Below are 23,739 nucleotides of genomic sequence, written 5' to 3' on the forward strand. Positions count from 1 at the left end.
TGAGTTAAATGTTCCTGTAAATCATCGTTGTTGACAATAAAACTATAATAATTTCATGCATGTTACTGGTATGGTTAGATGTTATTCATATTGATCCCATACCATAAAGAGCATGAAGAGAGGAGGGAATCGCTGACGATTTGTTGACAGTTTAATGGAAGACTTTTGACGTCATGAAAATGTGGTTTCACACTGTAGTTGCACACTTTGGTTGCACACTTTGGGTGCACACAGTGGTTGCATACTGATTTATGGAAACATATGACGTCATAAACTTTCACATTTTATGTCCAAATTTCAGGGAATATCGACTTCATTCTATCAAAAGCCCATTGTGAGATTGATGTTTAATGTCTTTTTCTGCGAAGCTTTTCTCAGGAAGAGTGGGCGTTTAATTTACCACCACTTCCGATATCGTTTTGTTTGCATGCAGAATTCACTAGCTGTGTCATGGAGCTATAACAGCTCCATGATTGTATGATGCAAGCAGCATGACATGCGTGATGATTGGTAGATTCCATGAACCCAATTTACACAGGCATCTCTGGGGTACTAATTGATGTGCAGTATCTCAATGTGCAACGTTGTCTATTTCACTATTCGAGGAAATAATTGATAGTTTGCACACACGTAGAAGGCTACCAGTGACATTGATATTGTGCTCTCTTAGTCTCTCGTGATAATTAGACATGTTAGATGACCTTGTAAAGTGCCAACATGTCAGAACCGCCCACAACGATCATCGAGTCAGTGGTAAACAAGCAAAATGGTCCGCTACATAACACAACTGGCGGAAATAATTGATATTTTGTAAACACGCAGAAGATCACCATCTGACACATAAATCTCTTGTTTTTTCATTCTGTCATTCTATTTAGATGACCTTGTATAAAAAGAGCCAATATGTTAGAACCACAGGGCGATCAACGTGTCATTGGTTGAAAAAGAAAAGAAATGAAAAGTCTAGTTAAAATCGTTCTCTACTTCATTAGTCACGGTCAGTACTCGCAGCTTCCGTGTCTGTAAAGATCTGTCCGCAGTGCACTACATTCACCACAGGTTCCGTACTTCCTGCCATCTTTTGGCTACGAAGGATAATTTACGGCGGAATAGTTACTAGGTCATCCCCAGTAAAGCAGCCGTGAGAAAAATTCACACAAACCCACGTGCTAAAATTGGCGTCAGCTTCTACACACATAGGGCAACAGTTGAATCCGAAGTACGCCAGGGATCCGATTATTCAATCGAAGATGACGAACTCCGTAATGAAATACTGCCTAAAGCCGTTTCAACACATAACAACTTCGTGATGAAAACCGCGCAAATAAAAAATTAGGTGACAAAAAACACCTAATGTAACCTGTATTTTGATATCAGCCAGGTCTAAAAATTAAGTATTTTCTCTTCCAGTTACGCAAGTATACCAATATACAATAGTTTATAGGTAATATGTGTTCATGTTCACATGATAAACAACTGTATGTCGAACATAAAGATAACACTGACCAAAACAAAAGACCGAAATGATATAATTGCAACGTTTTGTTGTTAGAATTCGCTGTGTACACAGTTCTGCCCCAAATATTGTAAAATGCAATCCACCTCATTCACACAGTAGCAGATCCTCCAACATTGACATCTTGGGAATATCAAAAAACAAAAATCTCGAGTGATAGGGCCCATTCGCATGGTTGACAGTTGCTGCAGAATGAACTTCTCAATCATGTTCAAAGTACCTCATCTTTTGGGACTTTTTAAGACCTGCCTGCCCAAATGCAGGTCTTAAAACTCTTCAATCTCCCTGTTTCATTAGATTCATTTTTTTTTTTTGGCTGTGAGTAGTTTTTCCTTTGGTGAAGTTATTCCTTTCTTCACCGTGAGCAACTTTTGAGATGGAAGTGAATCATCACAATAAGATGAGACTATTGTAATATGATAATTATTCGATTACTGGATGTAGTCTACAATTGTATATTGATCAGAAACTCCATGAATATTGTTTGACTGACTAATAAAATAAAGACAGTTACAAGATTCGCAAGACCTCAAGGAGATCAAGAGATTAACGCTCATTTAGTGATATAATTATACATTCAATGTACATATTTTGTATGTGTGTGTATCATATGATAAGTGCAATTTAAGAGCCATCTATTTGTGTGTGGACGCAATATACGACTAAAACACAGCTGGAGAAAAGGGAAAAGACAGATTACCCAGTCTTAAGATAGGATACAATGAAAACTTTCCTCCCGTCTTGTAGAGGCTTTACATATAAGAGAGACGCAAAACATGTTATGTTACATTCGTGAGCACGCAGCACAACAAATTTGCTTTTTCTTTATTGAGCAGCTTTTAGTCTGTCCAATATGTACTATAGGGCTTCATGTCAGACACGCACACGCCCACACACGAAACAGCATAATAACACCCCCCCCCCCCAATGATAACTGATATACAAGTCAGCCTATTGGTGATGGCTAGTCAGGAAAATTCAATATCAGGAAAGTATGATTTTTTTTTTGTCTTGTTTCTCGAAGTTGAAATCGTCCAATATTGCATTTTGTGAAACTGTTTTCGGAAGAAGTAAAAGAACAACCGAGAGATATTGCTAGCCCACTTTTGCTTGTCCTACTTTATTCATGAGCAAAACACATCAGGCGTGGACTGGCAAGAATATTCATGGCATAGAAAGTGCATCTTTGCTTAAAATGTCTCTTTACTTTATGTTATTACTCACTGGTTTCACTCTCTCATGTTAGGGTCTTATTCGTTCGAACTTCGAAAGTACATTGGTGGCTGACAAACTAAGGACAGTAAGAGAGAGCCGGTTATTTTCCTTATCATTATTAATTCCAGTTTTGCAATTAAGTCGATGCCACTTCGATTCCCATGTTAAAGTTAAATCCCCAAGCGGTTTGGAACAGTCCAGACTGCCGGTATTTCTCTTTGTGTCCTTGCTGGGCAGCATAAATCGAGGATTATCCCTCTGCTTCGTGATGTATAGAGTTTTGAACTCATGGGCCTTCTTTGTCTAGTTTCGGACTCATGTGCCTTGCTTAGTGTCGGACTTGTGGGCCTTGTTTGCCTAATGTTGGACACATGGGCCTTATTTGCCTATAGTGTCGAGGCTGTATGACTCGTGACTTGCACCCAATAAATTGTGATTCCAATAGAAGAGACAGAGAGAGAGGAAAAAAAAGAGAAAATGTAAAAGAGACTACCTCTAGGACTCTTAGTGGAATTGCTTATCAGAATGTGAATTGTTCCATGCTCATGATACTCAACGATTCAAACTTCTTTCATTGTTGATTTTTTTTTTTTCAAGGGAGAGGGGTATACGATTATTCAAAAGAGATGAGAACTCCATAACCTAGAATCACTTTGGTTGCAACACAATAACTGATTGTCTTTCAGGGAGAAGGACAGAAGAAGGAGAAGAAAGGGAAGTTCTAGGAAATAGGATGTTGGTATACTACGGGTTCTAATGTCAATTCTTTGAGGTTGTTGTTCTGTGACGTATGTCTACAAGGTCCAAGAATCAACACACAAAACGATGTACATCGAGGTTTTGATGACGTGAATTTGAAATATCACAAAAATCTTGTCTGGATTTCTCTCTAAAAGTCATCCCCAACAACATTTTACCCCAAAAAAAAGTTTAATTCCCGATTGTATCTGCATTCAGCTATACCCTTGTGTCTAGGAGATTAAAGAAACGGTCTTGTGTGATCATCATGTCTTAGTATGCATGCGTGTGCAAATACATAGACCTTTTAAACGCTATTGCAGAAAATAGGAAAGAAATGACACATGCCGTGATAAATAATCGTTTCGGTTCTGGAGACAATATGATACTATCTTGATGTGAAACTAGTGGAGAGATCTCTTGGCAAAGAAATTTTCGAAAAAATCCCTGAAGAGGAATGCTTGATTGTTTTAATATGTATAGATTGCCATAACATATCAGATGGTTCTAGGCAATGAAGTAGCTTTCCCAAGTATAGTTGTTGTTGTTGTTGTTGTTTATTTTTTGTACTGAGCATAGAGCTACGGAGAAAAATGACCAGAATGTATTGATTTAGATCACAATTTTTTTACAACACCCTTTATGCGCTGAAAACCTGTTAAACAGCTAAACGACGCCTTTGACAGTCGCCTGTCTTCATAGCAATGGCCAACTGTCGAGACTAAAACACACATGCTGGTCCTGTAATATCATTTACACATGTGTGAGGAGGCTACATGCATTGCGCAGTCAGTGTGAAAGGTCTCGATCTACTTCCGGTACGCTGACCTCGTCTTGGGTACGATCCCTGGCGACTAGAAGAGGCTAAACGTGTCGGTGATGCTGTCTATATGGGCGTCAACACAATAACACATTGAGCTGTTATATTTTCATGTTTTTATGCTTGACGTTGCCTCGCCGTCCTCGTCTGTGTTCTTTCGAGTTAGCTTTAGAGGAACGTACCTACACCGTGTAACCTCCCATTATATACCCGTACATATCGGTGCATGTCATTGCCGAGCATCTGTCTGTTTGTCTAGTTGTTGGCAGTGAATTGCGGTCTCTAGGTGTATACTCATATTTCAAGGTCGCGTATTTCATTCCGGAAGTTTCTGATACGTACAGTATGCTGCATGTAATTTGCCTTTATATACAAAGCCGTTGTGACTGCCACTGATGCCGGCTTCTAACAGGAAAATACCTTGACGCGGCAGTATGTGAACAATAGAGTAACCCGGAAAAAAAAAAACAGCTATCTGATTGAAGAGTGATATTATAAGACAATGTGTAAAATAATGATTATCAACACATATACACACACGATGATGATTTTCCTTAAAATGCATTGCAACAATTATTCATGATCCTTTGATACGTCGATACGTGTATCTTATTTGTTTCCTGTAATAGATACTGTCGAAGGACTGTGTGTGTTTGTGTGTGTGTTAAAGAGAGAGTAGTGTATCTGATGCATCAAACTATGTCTGTGTGAATTCCATTGAACAAAAGGGGCATTCAGGAATACATCAGTCCCTTCCTTAAGCACGTCAGCGAATAAATAAGGTTAACTGTTCTTCTGGATCAACCCACTTTGTGATTAAATCCCAAAGTGGAGCTCCCGGTAGTGTTTTCTGAGCTCTCATTTTTTATTACCTTAATATGCAATCTTAAGTTTCCATTACAAGCGGTTCCTTGCATTTTTAGATGTGCCACTCCAAGGGAGTCACGAATTATCATAGCGTTCACCATTATCATACAAAAATGCTAAATATCACCATTATCATACAAAAATGCTATACATATCACCATTATCATACAAAAATGCTAAATATCACCATTATCGTACAAAAATGTTATACATATCACCATTATCATACAAAAATGCTATACATATCACCATTATCATACAAAAATGCTAAATATCACCATTATCATACAAAAATACTAAATAGTTGTCAACTCTTAGACGCAAAAAGAGTCGAAAGCTCGTTAGAGTTTTCTTCCCTTCCTGTCACTCCGTCTGGTTTGGTATCTTGCTTTTTGCGACTCAATATAGATCATCATAAGGTCATGTAGTATTATTATGAGAAAACTATTCAGTTATTAGATAGCTAATAGATAATCTCGAAAGACATCTTAAAATGTGTAAATTGATCGGTATATATGGTGCCCTGTGCATATTATGATGGCCACAGTAGCTAATAATAACAACAATAGTAACAAGAATGATAAACCATATTTCTATACAAAAAAAGAAGGCAGTAAGAGACATGAACAGAAGAGAATCAATAGGAAACATTTAAATCAAAATCAATTCTGCAAGAGCACAGTAGCAATTAATAATGTTTAAACATCGACCACTGATAGTCGCTATAACGGAGCAAATAACGGCGCAAAGACATGCACTATATCAGAGTAGTGAGAATGAGAGATGAAGAGGTAGATAAAGAGCGATATAGTGAGAGATAAGCAGTGGCATATCAGCAAAGAAGCAATTATGTAAGAAAAAAAAGTGAGTGATATCGTTTGTGCAATCATCTTCCACTGCTCTACAGATCTAATGTCACTTATTTTTATACTGCTCCTCTATCGAAAGAGTTCGAAATACGAGTCTCTCTAACATGCAGGACTTAATATCAGACAACATTTTATGAGACAGGTGAAATCGATGCCTTCTCGCTACTCTTCACAGTTCAAGTATTTCGTGTCCTGCACAAAATAGCAACAATTAGGAAATTCTACGAGAGACGGGAGCAAAGCTGTATAGTGAGCGATTGATGGATCACCGCGCTCCAAAATGTACTAACGGTATAATTGCAGTACTTTACATCATCACGATGGTGTGTTCAGTTTCTCTTGGCGTTTTCTGATTGGACTCTTCAAAATCTCAAAGAATTCTTTCTTGTCTACCTTTATGTTATCGTTCTGTCCCTCTTTCTCCTTCTCTATTTCATTCTCTCTCACTTCGCTCACTCATTCTTGCATCAATTTCTTTCTGCCCCTTGTCCCATTCGACTACCGTCTGCTATGTTATGAAATTATAATAAGATCGACAAAAGAAAACGAAGTATACAATCATCGTTCTTATACAGATCGTTTCGTATATGTTATCATTTATACTAAACGTACACAGCGGCATAATATAACATGCGGAAGAATGCCATGATGAAAACGTTGAGGGTAAATGACAGGGATGATCCACATCGCTCGTTCGTCCTGTCTAAGGCGGGGGTCATCCCATGAACTTTACATGTCAAATTGCCTTACAACTCCGTCTCATCTCATCCAGGGGAAAATGACGGATTAGGAATGGGGGAAACATATGGAAGAAACCCACTTTGGGTATCATACCTCCCTAGCTACCCGCTTATTCATTTTCATCTCACTGCGTGCTATATTTCACGTTATAATGTGGAATATTCCCTGCGGCTGACAATTTTTCAAAATGTCTCCAAGAAGAAAACAAGGGAAGAATTTAAACGAAGTTAAGAAAAATGATAAAGTAGAAAAAACACAACGACAATAAGAGAAGGAAAAGAAAGAAGGAGTCCGCTAAAAATGAGCAAGGATTCTGGGATGAATTCCAATTCGAACATGAGGCATTCAATAATAACCTCCTCCCTAAAAAAGGAGAGAGAAATAAATAAATAAAAAGAGTCAAAAAGTGCAAATCCATACTTCGTGACTCTGCAACTTTGAATTATGATAAGGACCATGCAGGGTTGCCCGCTGGTTGCGCCGGCACGCACACAAGAAAATAGCTCGATGAGGACAAAGATGTAATAGGAGTAATTGGCCCTTACAATGTTTCCAGCAAATTAAATAAAAGTTAAAATGTATTTCGGTCAGTGTTCGCCTTAAGATAGAAAGCGAGAGGACAGAGTCATTGTTCATTAATGATTGTTACCAGGAACTTTTAGGTCACATGACGTGACGTTCAGGGCATTTATCTCTCTTTTTTTACATGTTACCTAAAGTTTTATGTATGAAAACGAACTTTCACATTCCATAGTGCTTGTGCATTATGCTGTATAACGGACACCTTTATATCATGACGTGAGAGGAGAAAAATATTTTCTGGAATGGTTTGATTGAGACATTCTCTGACCTTTTGATTTAATTCTATCCTCTCTTGACCCAGCTTGCATACATGTACACTTAATTCAGTTAGCGCCTTTACCGCTAATTGGCAATACACTACCTGCCCACCCATTTTATGATAAGACGCCATCGTTGGGTAATTTGATTTCTAGAGCATCGGGCGGTCCGTGTGGCTAGGGGTATATGTCTACCCTCACAGAATCGGGTGGCCCGTGTGGCTAGGGGTATGTCTACCCTCAGATGTTTGTTCTTACTTCCCTTCCACCTTCCTTTTCCGTCGTCTCCTCCTCCCTGTCCTGCCTATTCATAACTTCTCTTTCTTCTATCACGAAAGGAAAGGTACTCCTTATCATACACCAGCGAATGGATTGCCTAAGGGTGCCACAATTAGGTCTGGGAAATTTCCACTAATCAAACTAAGAAATATTGCCACCAAATTGATTCACCTGGGAATATTTCCAGACCATAGAGATTCTCCTATAATTTAATTTCTGTCCACCATGGCATTAAACATCTACGACATTATCAAATGACGAAATCAAAATTGATAAAGAGAAGATTTCATTTCATTTTGTAACGACAATAGGCACAACAGTTTTAGAAGTTGATGTTGAAGGAGCATCTTAGTTGAACTCGGTTTTAAAGACCACCGATTGTTCATATAGCAGACTTTATTTGTTGCACTTTCTTTATAGTAGTATAACATCATGGACCGTTGCCTTCAGTATCTTCAGAAAACTGTCATGTAAATCATGGAATACAGTATGGAGTTAAATTGAATCTGTCGGTTCGCTCTTTGTCTTAAGTGCACTTCGCATCGTATCTTAAAGAAGGATTACGGTCTCTGGGACATACAGCTTCAGGAATATCTTCTAGTAACATTATCACTTAAAGTTCAATGATGCCACCAGTATTTGATTGGCAAAAGGCGATGTGGATTTGTAATCATTGGCATACTGCGTCTTCATCTTAACAGAGAGATATGATACACCATTCCAAAAATGGCATTGGGCCTACTGAACTAAACTAGTGTTGTGCGTTACACGTCAAATATAATTATGAATGCAAATGTGCATATGACAAGTACCATCATAATTATATAATTTATGTAATATCATCAAGATCTTACCATCCGCTTTCCTTTAAAAAGTCCATCTTTTTCTCATAACCAATATCATAATGTCACTAATTTCTACAAATCCTCTAACTAGAGAGTTTGAAGTGATCATAAAGGCAGTCATTAATCACAAGGAAAGCGAGAAGAAAAGTAAGGTGGTATATAGTCTGTCAGTATCCTTATTGAATACAATATGTTTCTTGTTCTATACTTTGCCGACGTATTCAAAAATTCCATGAAAGTCATTTCTTGATGTAGCTTCCACTAGAAAAGACCACAAATACTCAGAAAAAGGGGTACTATTTGATTTTGTATTTATTTATATCGTTTTATTTTCACAAGTTAAAAAACTTGAAGGTTCATCTATGGTGTGTATATTAACAAGACTGGACATGGCAACCTGTATAACAGCTTATGCTCCTATGTGTAAGTTCTCGTTTGTAATCAAATGACAGTTGAATATAGGACGAACAAATCTCAAAGTGCATCTCGGCTTTGCTCATTACATCCAACCCAACAGACATGTTAATTTCTTTTTGATAGGAAATGAAATCTCCAGACAGATATCAAATAATCAAGAGACGAAAGACAGGATCCGCACGGGCAAGACTCGGGATGCGATATCAGTCCGTTTGGCGCTGTGCCAAGTCCTTTGATAATACAAACTCAGTCGCATCTTATGGTGAACATCTTTTTAAGACAACAATATCTTTTTTGCTCATCAGAAATATCGAAATCGTTATTGAACATGATGAATATTAAATATTCTTCCCAAAATCAAGCTTCGATACCAACGTGATAGAAACTGTGCTGCAATAAAGCAGACAGACTCAAACGATCTGAGTTTTATATCTAATTTGGTGTTTCAGTAACAAATACACGACACTATATCGTAGCAAAAGCAAGGTGTACATTTTTGTTCATTGTGACCGAGCAAAATTACCAGAAACTGTCATTAAACCTTAGCATTTAAATAAATGATATAATTATGATAACTCACAGACACAGACACAGACACACACAGATATAATATATCTTTGATATATTATATCATATCTGTGGATATGTGATGTGTTTTGTTTATACAACAAAATATTAGTTTCATGACAATGATTCTGAAATACATGGAAATAATTACAGTTTATAATACAAACACAAATATACCAACGTGTATACAAAACATGACACGTATTTACTTATGTACGCACAAATATGTTGCTACACAATAACGGTGAAAGTATGAAAGTGTGTTTTGTGTGCTACTCATAGCATGTGATTTTCAAGAAGTATGCCATTAATGTTGAATCAATTTTGTATTGATAATGGTTCATATCTTGTTTTCTTTCTTTCATGTCTTGATTCTGGGCTCTTCGTGCGTGCTCCAATCATCTCACTGTGTATACAGGTAAGTGTCATTTTTAGCTCCATTTCAATAGACAACCATGATAACTGTCGCGAGACTTTTAAAGTTAATTCATGGAAAGGATTTTGAGTCGACGGGAGTCATCGTACTTTTTTTCCCATTCACCTTTGATTGATATGCTTGCGGGTGTGGGTTTTATTTCAACCTTCCGATCTCTTGTTTCCTATCTTTATTTGCATTCACGACTACGCAACATGACCTAGATGAAATATTGTGTACATGGATCAATGTAATGTTTTCAGTGAGTTGCAACAACCACATTTTTTTTTTCTTTTTGGTTGTGTTTTATCATACTCATAAAACGTTCCAATTTTGGAATCGCCTAAATCATTATTCTTACACTTTATATCATAATCTCGTAATAACATTTAAATTTACAACTCGCTGGATTATTGCTTATATAATTTTGGTATAGAGGGAGTTCAGTTTGAATGAAACGTTATCATACCTGTCATAATTGGAAGGTTTAGAGTTCCAAGAATCGATATCCTTGCAAATACGTTCGAAAGTCAGATAGCTGACGCTATCGTCTACCAGATCCCCATCTTGTTTGTCAGTTATCTGTATTTGCTTGTGTGTGTCAGTGTGTGTGTGTGTGTGTGTGTGTGTGTGCGTGTGTGTGGGTGTGTGTGTGTGTGTGTGTGCTCACCATGGTCTTTATCTTTATGTAAGTGTAATATTCCACTGTATGTACTTCCTTCATTTGCATTTTCTTACAGATATAATTCCCATATTCCTTGCCTCATGAAGCTTCTTGTAAATTGTTAAAGTCGCCTATTGATAATCTGGTAGACAGCACGCGATCTCATTATCAATGATTTATGTGGAGATAGTTACATCTTACATGACTGTTTCGTCGCAGTTATGAATTATCGGTGCATTAGGTTGACACCCGATATTTCACGAAGACAAAATCATCAAACTGTAAACCATCATGTCTCACATAATTGACAAGAGGGCGTAAAACAAAAGGAACATGACATGTTCGTGAGGAAATCGTCAGCAGACGATAGCAGGAGCAGTCTGGTACTCTGTATGTATATTGTGTTGCCTTTGCATGCGGTATGCCTTCGCACACGTACGATCGGTGTGAGATGATTATGGTTCCCCTTTGCGGGTTATCTGTCATGTAATTAAATCATGATCTATGTTTTTGACAGATGTCAGATCACGTGATCACGTGAAAGGAGTATTTGCATATTTATTGCATGGCTTAGTACTCAATGTCTACAACTGTGTTGAAATAAACTATCTAGACCGACTTTTCGTGGATCTTATACTTAGTATTGGGCTAGATCAAAGAACCCGTACAAGTTGTAACGTAGACTATATCCTCTTGCTTTGCTGTGTATGTAACACAGGAATAAAAATCTACAAACCGACTCTTTTCGATGTACATTGCATTTCTTCAATAACAAGCCTTCGTCTTTGGGATCATATAGTCCATTGTACGATATAGTATTTGTTTAGCCCTCGTATGTTACAAGACATAAATTAGATATTATACTATCTCCCACACCTTGATAAAGAAAGTGATACTAAGTTCACGGATAAACAGAGTCCACAACTGACCTGAGACTTCTTCCAAATTTAAAAGAACTGACCTCCGTATTACTGTGGTCCCACACACAGGAAATGGCGTTTCCTTCAATCAACCAAAGGACGGGAACCAAGGTTCTTCACTCCCGTTACAGCTCTGATCTGGGTTTTTTTTTAGTAATGTATGTCAAGATAGCAAGAAAACTGTGGTTCAAATTGCAACTTATTTGTTTATTTTTCTTGCCTTTGCGAAAACCACATCTGTTTGAAATATGTTATTTCGTCACTTGATAGAAACCTATGGATGTGAAAATGTGTGTTACAGATAGCAACAGGAGATTGTCTTTATTCATTTGTTTTATCGTCATCTAGCGGAAAATGAAACAAGCATCACATCAGGGCGTCTCCATTTTACAAAATTATGCCGGGGTTTTATGATGGTGCTATAGTATGTTATGCAACTGATAATGATTAAGTTATTGAGATGATAGCTGTGGGCAGACACCCGCCATGAGATTCACCTTGGCTCCTATATTTTGAGTGATTATGAGCATCATAGAAAAGTGTTTCGATTACTCTATAACAATTCACACGATACCCATGGCCTTTAGATGTAGGTCGTGGTTTAAAACTTAGAAATTTTGCTAGTAAACAGCAGTAAATATGAAGGTCTCTGGGACGCACTGGTGTTTGTATCAACTTCGGTTGTTGTTTATGTCGTGGATGATACTTTTACTTGCATGCTCTTCCTTTGAAAACAACAACAGCAGCAACGAACCATTGAACGTGCGCATCGGCTATACGTACGGAACCCTAACTTGTCTGTCACTATCTTACCTTCGTAAGATAGGGTCGTACGGAGCGTAGTATTCATGGTGTGTTGTTAAACCCAGTATAGTGATATTAGGAGTCGGCTGCTGGGATATCAAGTATTCAATTCTGCGACACACAGGGGCCCTGTCAAATATTTACCCAAAGCAGCAGAAAGTGTATACAAGACAAGCTCGTGACATCATTTCTATTCGATTAGAGAGAGATGGAGAGGCGAAGTATTCTCTTGCTCTCATTACAAGTCACTGGAGAACGTAACCTTTCACGTTTCTATTCTACCTCCGTAATGTGTAACGATGATAATCATCATTGGTTCTCTATGCCCTCTCCTGACTGCTGATCTAAAAAGTTGCTGATATTTGAAATAGATCATTCATCAACGGTAGTCAGACAATTTCACTAGCAGTGTTCGTATTCTGCCCATTTTATTTTCAGATTTCTACCACGAAAAAAGGGGTGCTGTAATATTTATACTCCAACATGAAAGGACCTGACACAAGATTGAATAACTGGTATACCCATTCTAATTTGCTGCAAATGTTGAAGAAGGGTTTTATAATTTCTCTGTGATAAAAATCTGAAAGACTGTTATAACACCTTACAATCTATTGTGTAAACTAAACTGCTCTGGTAGATTGTAATGATACATAAGACCTGGAAATCTGTAACACTTTAGAATACACAATTATGTTTATTCAAGTCATCGTCTGTAACATTTTGGCTTGATTTCCATTCCACCGCTAAAGCCATGTGCAACGCCCTACATGGCGCTATCAGGGATTATATTCGCGCATCTAATAGCACGGCTCTTAAAGTAGGAACATAAGCCACAATAAACGGAACATTACAATAATTGGACGTCACTTTGGCAACGATGACGTCGATGAAAAATGTCTGTAAGAAAAATAAGAGAGAGAACAATAGGTGTTATTCATGTATCATCATGTTTGAAAAGATTGCGAATTAAAGTAGGGATGATTTAGGGCAAATCTACAAAGACACGGGACGGCAAATGAATTAGTCTATACTTTCAAGGTCCTGGTAATCGGCTTGTATATCGTGCTCTCCTCGTAATACTCGCTTTTGCCTCGTTACAAGTTATTTTCCTTTTTTTTCTGAGATCATTACAATTGATGTAGGCCTCTGTTCATGCCTTGAAGTCAAATCGTCGTTTGACGTCATCAAACTTTTAGACTCTGGCTCGTTTCTACTCCTTTCCTTTTTCTCATTTCCTTATTACTCCGTGTGTAAATACCCGAAAGCCTTCTTATCCTACAAGTCCATGAATAGAGTGAGCCATTATATCAAAAGGGAACTCGGTTGATGGGAACTAATTCCAGTTCTTGGAGTTTCAGAAGAGGCAATCAGATGATGGATGTATGGATGCTAATTGACGAGCTCCTTCATTATCGCATAATGAAATATTGTTACCTCGATAATGGCACTCCATTCTAGAGTCTTGGTTGACATGTAGCTCTGAATTCGGTTTCTTAATGAGATTTCTATTTATGGTCGTTGTCATTTCTGTCGAATATTTATTTGGATGAAATTACGTTGATACGTCTCATGATCTCCGATGAGAACCATACTTCCACCTGCAATACCTCCGACTTCTCGAAATCCTTACAGTTTCGTAACCATAACTAGACACAAATAATTAATTCACTTCACAGTATTATTCATGACAACCTTTTTGCATGCAGCAATTAGGATTACATGCCTGGATGTTGAGTGTTGTGCCACCTAGTTGGTTTTCAATAGTTCATGGCAGGGCTACGACCATGTAAACTTCTTCCAAGTCCGATGAAAGAAAACACTGGACACTTGTCTTCGTATCCACCAAAATACTGCATTTGTGCACTCACAATCTTTTTTTTTTTTTGGGGGGGGGATTAAATCTTGAAAGTTTGGATATTTTTCCGTAAAGATGTTTTCTATTTTTCCTTATATCGCACGCAACACATCCATCTACCCGTTATAAATAAAAAAAAAATGAAGAAGAAAAAAAAAAACACTTTTACTCTAGATCTTGTTCTGATGCCTCCCTGATTTCCAGTTGAAGGTCTACTTAAATATAACTGTCATTTAATATGTCATTAAGAAGCAACTGCTTCGAATTAATTGTCACTGTTACTGCGCTGCTCTCTCTTGCTCCCTGTATAGCACACATTTTGATGACATGATCACCGGGTCTATTCCTTTTTGTGATATTAATGAAAACGTGGAAGCTGTGATAGTACACATTACAACAAGTTTGAATGCCACGTTTGTAGTTTATTTTCATGCGAGCATTGACTGATGCCCTGCACCGTTCACCTTTGTTGCTTAACCAGCATGAGAAGTCAGATCGCTTTAGCCCTGTTCATCTGTGATAAGACCGGAAGTGTACTTCCGCACACTGAACTGTGTATACCCATCATGTTTATTCAAAAAAAAATCCCCTGGAGACGAATACTAGAGGCAAGGGGATTAAAAAATAACAGCTTTACACCAACATTCACTCTGGTTCAGAATCGAAAAACACATAGATTTTTTTTTTTTTTTGTGTGTGTGTGTGTGTGTAAATAAATCACTGATCAATCGACAAGTAAACGAATTAATACGAGTTCAGAAGTGAAGAAGATTACTGAACCTATTTTCTCCTCTGTAATGTTGAAGGTTTCTTCTAGAAACTAGTGTGAAAAGGTTTTGTCTGTTTACAACTGTTTCTTCATGACCATGGTCCCATCATACCATCTTGCACGAGCCAAACTGTATCGTGCAGATAAGGCTTCTTCCTTGAAATATATGGGAAATGATGATCCTAAAACCGTTTGTGATTGTTGTTGGTGATGTTTTTAGTTTGTTGGTCATTAAGTAAGTGCTTCACTAATTCACCCTCGCTCAGACAGATTTTATACCTTAATCAAAAGCCATCACGACTGCGATAGCGCCGGAAAAAAAAATTAACACTTCGTAGTTCCAATTGACCTATAATTTTAGGTTTAAATGGCAAAACTCTGACACGATAATGTATCGGTTTAAAGTGTTTCATCTAGTTCATGATTAAAGTAACCTTTCGTGACGTACTATGGCATACTTGGAAATGATCATAGAGCGAATGGGCAAAGTTTTCGTCATCCAAGAGAGAAGAACCAGGGAAATTGTCCACTAAACAGGTCAACCGGAAGGAAATGCGAAGAATTTGATAGTGGTTAATCTGAAGTCTCACGCCACCAACAGCCCAGGTTTGTATGGCACAGATGGTTACCACGGTACCACCTCCCCTCATGGTGTCCTAAAGAATGCTCCGGACAAAACCAAAGTGACATGGGAGTGCATGGGTGACCTGCTTGCTAGCAAGGCGGGTGGTTTTTCCTAGCAAGGTGGACTAATGCTCGTAATTAGGGCGACGAATCCTGAGGGGGTCTCGCGTGTGTAGTCTTGAATCAACTCTAGATGCGACCAACCGCACGAACTCTCGAGTAATTAAACCCGAAGACCTCGGCTCGTCTCGGTTTATGCATACAAACCCAACAACGGACTGGTTCGTGAAGGCCTTCTTTTTCAACTCTTTGTTTCCTTCAACTGTTTCAAATTTCACGAATCGTTTTCTTTTCATTTGATTGGCGGGCAGAACTACTTTGAATAATAGTAGGGCCTACCTTCGTAAATGTGTAACATGTCCCTTTCTCTGGTTTCGGTAGTTTATGTCATTCTCCTTTCATTTTTTTTCCCATTTTACTATCAAAGCAAACAATCTAACATATCTGAGTAAACGTTATGTTGCAGGTTCACTTTTTTAAGAGGTGCCGCTAGACAATAAGTCATTACTTTGTTTTTATCTGAAAAAAGTAGAATTTTGCAGAATACTTTCTTAGGTTTTAGAAGTTTTAACGAAAACAGGTGTGACACGCCAAACATGAAGTGAGGGCGAAACATATTGCTCAAAGTTATCAATGTCACGACGGAATTGATTTCTTTCTTATTTCTTTTTTTTTTTTTTTTGAAGGTGATGTTCTTTAATTGCATATAAAAAGAGCTGGTAAATAATAAACACAACTCCACTGTGATAATTTCAACTGCAACCAATCTCCATATGTTTTGTTCAAGCATGAATCCAAAGGAAAGGAACCAGTCACAAATTACCAGTATATAACAGTCTTTTACAGCATTCGGCATTCTCATTGCCAAACATCTTCAAACATATTATTGTGTCTAGTTGTATTGCGGGGCAGGGATTAAATAGGACCATGTAACCCGTCATTTCGCGCCGGAGTGTTTGAAGGAGCTTGCCCAGAATTCCCGGATGTAATCTACCTTCGGATCATCAGTGACAAAGTTTTCACCACCTGCCAGTAACGTTTATTCATCTCCCCTGTGGATTTCTCTGTTTGTCTCGGACACCGAAAACTTTCCTTTTACTCCCCATCCTCCGCCATGTTCTCTACTCTGATTGAGATGAAGATGATTTATTCACGCTTCAACATGCTCTAAGAAATATGACAGGCTCGGCTGGTCATCCATGAGGAGCAGTCATCATACCTTTCGATGGCATATCCAAATCATGGTCGGTCCAACCGAGCTCCCTCGAATTAATAACTATAAATGCCTCATCGTTGGCGCTAATAGCCCTCGAGCACCGTATATCCGTGATGAGATTTCCCCCGTTAAGTCTACGATGACGGAAGAACGAAGTAGAATTTCACTCTTCCCTCCGCCTCCTACACGCTCACCCTCTTCCTTTTTTTTAAGGGGGTGGGGGTGGGTCTTGTCTCTCTATCTCATCTCTTGGTTCCATGTCCTATATTTTCCGTACAGTGTCAATATTAATAATCTGCATTTATTGAAAGCCGACAAGGAAGGCGATGAATTTAATAAGTTGCCGACGGTCTTGAGAGTGTCGCCTTTTGGTCCAGAACCGGTTTGACGAAGGAGATCAGCAGACTATCATTATGCACCCTTCTCCTCATACTCTGCCCTCTTGTCTCCCGGTGGATAGCTCGTCACACTCTCATTGATCGTGATTCGAGAAGGTTTTCTGTTTTTCGACGGGACAGTAATCGAACATGGAATCAATACATCTTTGTTTTGATGGCCCTCCGCCATACCTGCGGCGTAAATCTTGCTCTGATAGCCTAGACGGGCGAAGCGTGCCGAGGTAAGCGTGACTTTGGAGATTTACAAACAGACGTTTCACTTGCAATGACACGGCCTTGTGTTTGTGCGTGGGAATGTTGGGCCTTCCTGATTGAAGTTCGTTTTGATACAAAGGTTACTCAAGGCTACTTAATAGCATTCGATATTATCCTGCCTCATTGTCATGACAACGGGTCGAAACAACTCAATAAACGAAAAATTTAATCTACGCGAGATGGCATTTCTTACTGCTTTACATCCGTGAAACTACCGAGCAAGGGCAGTCTGACAAATTTTAGAAAAGCTTTTATTTTCCGGTTTATTTTTTTCTTTTTATTCTAACCATTCGTATAAATTTCTTTACAGAACTAAACGAAGATTAATTGTCTGAAGCAGTAAAGTATTTTAATCAATCAAGATTTTGTTCTTGAAAATCGTATCTTCAATCCCTGTCATCGTAACATTCCTCTCTTGTTTGAATATCTAGTGGAGTGGATGACAAACACTGGCATAGAATGACTGTCAATTATTTATATTTCGTCAGCCAAGGATACCCGAACGTTGGCCTTTTGTTACATGGTATACGTCTTGTCCATTCCATTCCACACGTTTGTAATGAGTGCATTCATATACCTGCCCGAATTTTTATGCGTAATAATTAAAATTGCTTTCTATTCGAAAATTTTCTATTTTACGTATAGCTATCTACATATCACAAAAATATGAAATAATGTTTTTAATTATTTCATGTCGACAAAAAAAAAAACAATCGAGTTTGTTCTTTGTAGCGTATTGTGTCACAAAGTGCAAAGTTGATACCTTCAAATAAATTATTATGCACAACGATTGCTGAATTTCACAAGAGTAATTCCTTTCATCAGGAAATGTCAGGGTCAAATAGAAGATACCTCTATGAAATAACACTGCAAGAAATATTATATTGTACCTCGGATGCACAGTAGAAAAAGGCGTGCAGGCTGTTTAAGCATATCTGTCACAGTGATAATTTTGTGACACTGCTAACTTTGATGCGCTATTGTGGGCTTCAATGAAATAATGCCACGTGGTGTCAATACAAGCAATGAAAAATCTTATTCTGAAATTGCACTTGCAATAAAGATAGTAAATACATGATAATGGATCATCTATGTGTATGCAAGGGCATAATAAGCCTAAGTAAAGCTACATATAACCAAGGTGGAGGGATAGTAAAGTATTTCGAGTGTGTATAGTCAGGATAGTGTAGAATGGTGTTATGCGTGTACCATATGCTATCTGGTAAAGAAAGTCTATACCGTATACCATCGATTTCCATGCACGATAAAGCTACATTTCCCGACCGTATTCTTATATCAAACACAGAACGAGTTATGAACATAAATAACAAGAGAGAGAAGAAGACGGAGGAAGGCAGAACAAGACGAAACGATAAAAAAGACATTCTTGTGTTTGTCTTTGCCAGCTCTTTTTTATACTCATGCACGCATTTGAAGAAGAGACACATTCAACACATTTATGTTTGCGGTTGACTCTGAACTCCTGAATAATGTTCAAATTTGTACAACGATAAAAGCATCAACCAAAAACAAAATCAAAATGTAAACTCAGTACTATTAAAGTTTCTCGCGACAGCAACCAGCTGTGACCTAGCTTCCAAGGCTCCTTAAATGTCGGGAGTCTAAAGTGATACATCTTATAAGTTTACTCCATCAGTCGCTGAAATAATTTTACGCATTTGAGATGAAATTCAAATTAATTCCCTGCGAATGATTCCATGAATAAATCATTCCGAGACGTTTGTTGAAACCCAACTTGAGTGTAGCGCACTTCGCTGAGGGAAACACTGCAGGCAGAGAAGACATTTATTTCAATAATTGACATATAATTTGGCGGGATGGATACATCTTTCTATCTGCCCAGACGCCAAGACTGCTGGTGTAGATGAAGGCAGTGTTCTCTGATAGGCCACCCGATAAGAGATTCTCGTGGCTGCGGGGAAGCCATCGTCGCCTTCGTGTCATCAATCACCATAAAAGCCGAGGGAAATGACCAGGTGTCTTTATAATCATGCTTCTCATGATAAATATCATATTCGCCTTCTGCTAAACATGACGAGCAGGGAAGCTTGAATTTCAGGATGCCTTAGGGTTTCACTATGGAACTCGAGCTGGTTGGGAAATGAACCAATATGACGGGACAAGGGAAAGATAGTATCAACCTTTTAGTGTGCATGCAAATAGTTTGGCTACATTTTGCATTGTGTCTCCCAAGTATGGGAAAACTATTTGTTTTGATAACAGCATTTGAATGCCATCATAAGGAGGAATACGAGAGAAAACGGGTCAGTTCAATCATGAAATCGAATATTTAGTTCTCGTTCGATGACTGCAAACAATATCCTTCACATACTAACACCTGTTACCGTCAGCTCTGATCCTTCAATACAGACATGGAGAGTTATTTAAGGGTAATGTGTGCATTCATATGTTACCGATAATTGGTGTAATATGCCCTAACTGTCGGGGCCTCGTGGATAACAGCTATATAACAGAGGAACGAAGCCCAAAGACAAGTAAAAATGGTATGCCGGAACACTTATTTCTTGTAACACTCTCTTTATCACAGTTCAAGCAACTCAACTATATAAACAACGTTCTTAGTTTGTACTAGCTTGCTGATGATCTAGGTGATTATTTGAAGACATAAAGGCAAGAGAGATATTATTTTGTTCTGTTTTTGCCAAAAATACTGCAGGTTTCGTGGACGACCTTGTTTTTCCCAAATTGCATTACTATACACATGTGTATTGCAAGAAGGTTAAAAATACTGTTTTCTATTAGATATATGCATTTTCGACCCTCAGAATACAGTACTTCGATGCTGTTTACAGGGTCCGTATCTCTCTCGACGGGTGTCTCCGTGCACATACCACTTACACATACTGTACCACGTGACTCTAATACGACATCATTGAAACTGACACTGACAATTTCATTTTTCTCGAATCACATATTACATTGCTTATTCTTCGTCCATCCCTGCCAATTCCCTTGTTATATTTTTTTTTTGAAATGTGGAACACGTCTTCATAAAAGGAGACTCATTCATCATCTTAACAAGTTGTCAGAGGTAATATGGAAAATTCTGATTTTCCCACTGGAAAAGAACATGCTTGCATTCATGATTAAATCACGACAGTGTTTAATGTCCCTTAATGTTACAGAAATCAGGAATAGTGTAGTCAGAAAAATAAACGGTAACAAAATAAGGAAGCTTAAACGTTGCTTATCATAATATCATATTCCTCCACGAGTTCTACTGTTCTATCGCATAGTTATTTTTCAACGACAGTGTCTTATCGGAATATCTTTGCTCGGGTTTTTTTTTATCAGTACATCGAAGGTATAGTTTTTCCATAACTATGCAGAGATGCTACGCGTGCTAAAAGTCCCTTGTTTTTATCTGACATACTTGTGCTTGCTGTGTAAGGACACAAAACTACATCAGCATCTTAGAATTGCTGTGTAAGGACACGAAACTACATCAGCATCTTAAAATAGCTTACGGCATACCTGTGCAATCAGCCTTTAAAAGTCATTCAAACACATAGTGTACAGTTTAGTTGTTTTTTTTTTTTCGAAATCAGACAGATTTGTCTGACCCTGCCGCCTTCCTCCCTTGTTAAATTTGACAAAGTAACAAAAAATGTAATGATAGAATGAAATAACAACAGTAATAGATAAAATGATAATTAAAAAGGGAAGAAGCAAAGAGTTTCGCTTTGATCCCCCTCCACACACACACACACACACACACACACACACACACACACACACACACACACACGCACAATACCGAAAACAGGATGCAAACTTTTATAAGAGTCGCCAGGGACGCGGCAGACAGAGGATTAAGACTATTGAAGAGCAATATCTCGGGGCAAAGCAATACCAACGTGAATACAATCAGCTCCTTCCAAAACAATATGGAAGGTCAAAATTAGCGTTCATAGCTGGTTGAAAGCCTCAAATTACTCGTCAATTGCCTTGGGTCCTTGGCAGAAGATTTAGGTTATATCCCCGCTCCACGATCAAGAAGTAATCCCGCCTGCGTTGATGGGACATTTAGGGCATTGTATACTTCAGATTAGATAGCTAGGCTATAGTCTGCCAGTTTTCCAAGCCAAATAGCAATGTGAATGATAATTCGTCTCCCACTAATGGAACATTTTCACGGCTGCCTCCTACTATTAAAGTCACTTCCATCCTTGTTGCATAATTTTCCCGCCACTTATCATGAATGACTGAGTAGGAGCAGAGTGTCCTTATCGTCTGTCTTTACTGATATGAGGTCATCAGAAGCTATAACACTTCAGGTCTTCTCAGAACGCATGAAGCAAGGACATCAGAATACATAAAGCGAGGACGTGCAGTTTTCAGCTATAAATCAACAGTACAAGAAACTTTGAAAGCTTCTGAAGCTTTGTGTATAATAGATATCGTATCATACAACGACTGTGGATTTAAATGTATTCCTTGCCTGCCAATTTATGCATGGTTTCATCACCATTGCTGCTAGCTTGGGATTACTTTATCGTTTGGACATGATGTTTGATGGACTTATATATGAATTATTGTTTTCACCCCTCCAAATAAAAGCGTGCCTTTTATATCAGCCTATACAAATCCCCATTTTATTTACCTTATTTTTAAAGAAATCTGCATCCATGTCAATATATTTTGTATTGCCTTTGTAAGTGTATTCTTTCTCTTTTTCTTGTACTATCATTTTTTTTAACTATAATAGCCTGCTTCTTGTTCTCCTCCAGACCTATCTATGGCCTCACACTTATTTTATCTTTTAGCTACATCCTGTCTGTATTTTCCTCTTTTTCCCCTTCTTCCTCATCAATCTTCTTCAGTTTCCTTCTGCTCTGTTTTTTTCTCTCTCCTTTTAGTCGCATTCTTGTGGGGGATTATCGAAATGCAGTAAGTGGATGGTTTCCCGCCAGTTTTTGGGCAAATTGTGTGGTTGATAAACATCTTCCCCTGGTAGCGGCCTAAGCGAAGCCTTCAGGCTAGAATGCATCAAGAACCTCACTGATCAACATTGGAGATGGAGTCACATTAAAGCAAACTCATTTCCCATCTCATATTGAGGTAGAATGGGGGTTCGTTGAGACCCAAACACGAGGAAAGACACTCAAGCTGCCTACCACGTACAAGAACTTTACTCCCCCATAAAGTGTTTGGAACTTCACAATTAGTGTCACGGCGGTGTTGAATAATAACAGTTGTAGAATTGCCGTAGTAGTAGTAGCAAAATCCGCAGTTATTTGAAGGTGTAATGTAGCATTTGCCTATTTGATAATATCATTCATCTGATTTCATACAAAATTGACGCCTATCATGCTGACAGCATATTTTTCCCTTTTTGATATCAGCTATAAGAGCATATGGTTACTAAGAAATAATCAGTGTGTACATTAATTAGTAGCTGCTTATACACACTAAAGAATAGGTTTGCTTCCCAGGACTCTGACGAATTAATTCATTTCAGATTTCATCTATATGTCTAAACAGCTAATACAAACACTTGATGAAGAAATTACAAGGGGAGGGCCTAATTTGTTTTAATTTCATTTTTTCCTTTCCCAAGTCAGAAGACGAAATAGAATATAAACTCACGCTGTGCGATTTCAATTTTCATTTCATTTTCATTTTATTTCAACACGGTAATAAAAAGAAAATTTGCTCAGCCATCGGCTGTTATTCTGCAAGTCCGTGCATGTATACAATATAACAGAATGAAAACATAGGTTCAGTAACAGCGTATAACAATGATTGAAAATAATAACAAAAGAAGAGAGAGAAAAAAAAATCACAAAGAAAGAGAAAAGTATATGTACATAATAACAGCACATGAAAAATGCAGATATTGACAAAAGATTGACATAAAACAAATGTCAATACTACTCATCGCTTAACATAATAGGAAACGTTATGATAATTGATATGATGTAATATGATATATAATGCAGTGGATATCAAACTACAACTGCTACTGTTTCAAATAAGACCTGAAATTATTAAAACTCATAAT

The sequence above is a fragment of the Diadema setosum genome, chromosome 17, assembly GCF_964275005.1.
Source record: "Diadema setosum chromosome 17, eeDiaSeto1, whole genome shotgun sequence".
NCBI classification, from domain to species: Eukaryota; Metazoa; Echinodermata; class Echinoidea; order Diadematoida; family Diadematidae; genus Diadema; species Diadema setosum.